We start from the raw sequence: 2500 nt of genomic DNA, 5'->3' as shown, positions 1-2500 counted from the left end.
GCCAACTTGCCTGCCACATTCCCACATCTGGTATCCAGCAGTAGGTTTCCCTACCCTTCTCTGTCTGGTTCCATCTATTTTGCCACTCCTCCTGCAACATTATGTCTATTTGTCTGCTGGTATCACGTTGCCCAGCAGTGGGTCTTGGAGCCTGGAACCCTGCGACCGAGCCAGCCACACCATGCCGAGTGTAGTACAGCAAGGCTGCCTTCACTATCTCAAGGTCGAGCGGCATGTATCCTGTTAGTACTTGCAAGGCCTCCGTCGATACAGTCCTACAAGCTCTGGTCATCTGCAACAGAAATGGCCTTTGAATTGCCTCAATTATTCGTTGGACATATCGGTGCTTTGTCCGATCTGTAGATAGGGACAGCGGGAATCTCGTTAATCCATTCATGCGCGTCACTAATTAGATGACGAGGCATTTGGCTACCTTAAGAGAGTCATAGTTACTCCCGCCGTTTACCCGCGCTTGCTTGAATTTCTTCACGTTGACATTCAGAGCACTGGGCAGAAATCACATTGCGTCAACACCCGCTAGGGCCATCGCAATGCTTTGTTTTAATTAGACAGTCGGATTCCCCCAGTCCGTGCCAGTTCTGAGTTGATCGTTGAATGGCGGCCGAAGAGAATCCGCGCACCCGCGCGCCCCCGGAGGAGCACGCTAAGGCGGACGCGGCCTCGCAGCAAGGAAGATCCGTGGGAGGCCAAGGCACGGGACCGAGCTCGGATCCTGCACGCAGGTTGAAGCACCGGGGCGCGAACGCCGCGCAGGCGCGCGCATCCTGCACCGCCGGCCAGCACGAGGCCAACCAACGGCGAGAGCAGACCACGCCCGCGCTAAACGCCCGCACTTACCGGCACCCCTACGGCACTCACCTCGCCCAGGCCCGGCACGTTAGCGCTGACCCACTTCCCGACCAAGCCCGACACGCCCCGATCCTCAGAGCCAATCCTTATCCCGAAGTTACGGATCCAATTTGCCGACTTCCCTTACCTACATTATTCTATCGACTAGAGGCTCTTCACCTTGGAGACCTGCTGCGGATATGGGTACGAACCGGCGCGACACCTCCACGTGGCCCTCTCCCGGATTTTCAAGGTCCGAGGGGAAGATCGGGACACCGCCGCAACTGCGGTGCTCTTCGCGTTCCAAACCCTATCTCCCTGCTAGAGGATTCCAGGGAACTCGAACGCTCATGCAGAAAAGAAAACTCTTCCCCGATCTCCCGACGGCGTCTCCGGGTCCTTTTGGGTTACCCCGACGAGCATCTCTAAAAGAGGGGCCCGACTTATATCGGTTCCGCTGCCGGGTTCCGGAATAGGAACCGGATTCCCTTTCGCCCAACGGGGGCCAGCACAAAGTGCATCATGCTATGACGGCCCCCATCAACATCGGATTTCTCCTAGGGCTTAGGATCGACTGACTCGTGTGCAACGGCTGTTCACACGAAACCCTTCTCCGCGTCAGCCCTCCAGGGCCTCGCTGGAGTATTTGCTACTACCACCAAGATCTGCACCGACGGCGGCTCCAGGCAGGCTCACGCCCAGACCCTTCTGCGCCCACCGCCGCGACCCTCCTACTCGTCAGGGCTTCGCGGCCGGCCGCGAGGACCGGCCATGACTGCCAGACTGACGGCCGAGTATAGGCACGACGCTTCAGCGCCATCCATTTTCAGGGCTAGTTGCTTCGGCAGGTGAGTTGTTACACACTCCTTAGCGGATTCCGACTTCCATGGCCACCGTCCTGCTGTCTTAAGCAACCAACGCCTTTCATGGTTTCCCATGAGCGTCGATTCGGGCGCCTTAACTCGGCGTTTGGTTCATCCCACAGCGCCAGTTCTGCTTACCAAAAGTGGCCCACTTGGCACTCCGATCCGAGTCGTTTGCTCGCGGCTTCAGCATATCAAGCAAGCCGGAGATCTCACCCATTTAAAGTTTGAGAATAGGTTGAGGTCGTTTCGGCCCCAAGGCCTCTAATCATTCGCTTTACCGGATGAGACTCGTACGAGCACCAGCTATCCTGAGGGAAACTTCGGAGGGAACCAGCTACTAGATGGTTCGATTAGTCTTTCGCCCCTATACCCAGCTCCGACGATCGATTTGCACGTCAGAATCGCTACGGACCTCCATCAGGGTTTCCCCTGACTTCGTCCTGGCCAGGCATAGTTCACCATCTTTCGGGTCCCAACGTGTACGCTCTAGGTGCGCCTCACCTCGCAATGAGGACGAGACGCCCCGGGAGTGCGGAGGCCGCCGCCCCGTGAAGGGCGGGGAAGCCCCATCCTCCCTCGGCCCGCGCAAGGCGAGACCTTCACTTTCATTACGCCTTTAGGTTTCGTACAGCCCAATGACTCGCGCACATGTTAGACTCCTTGGTCCGTGTTTCAAGACGGGTCGTGAAATTGTCCAAAGCTGAAGCGCCGCTGACGGGAGCGATTATTCCGCCCGAGAGCATCCCGAGCCAACAGCGGCGCGGGTCCGGGGCCGGGCCAGGTAG

The 2500-nt window shown here is 58.0% G+C and overlaps 1 pseudogene; it reads right to left on the bottom strand.

The window, feature by feature from the left end:
* Nucleotides 1-2500, bottom strand: part of LOC126332497 (large subunit ribosomal RNA) — a 5562-nt pseudogene that overhangs the window by 2245 nt on the left and 817 nt on the right.

This window comes from Schistocerca gregaria, unplaced genomic scaffold, assembly GCF_023897955.1.
Source record: "Schistocerca gregaria isolate iqSchGreg1 unplaced genomic scaffold, iqSchGreg1.2 ptg001472l, whole genome shotgun sequence".
In the NCBI taxonomy this organism is placed as follows: domain Eukaryota; kingdom Metazoa; phylum Arthropoda; class Insecta; order Orthoptera; family Acrididae; genus Schistocerca; species Schistocerca gregaria.
This window is presented reverse-complemented; position numbering and strand designations above follow the sequence as displayed.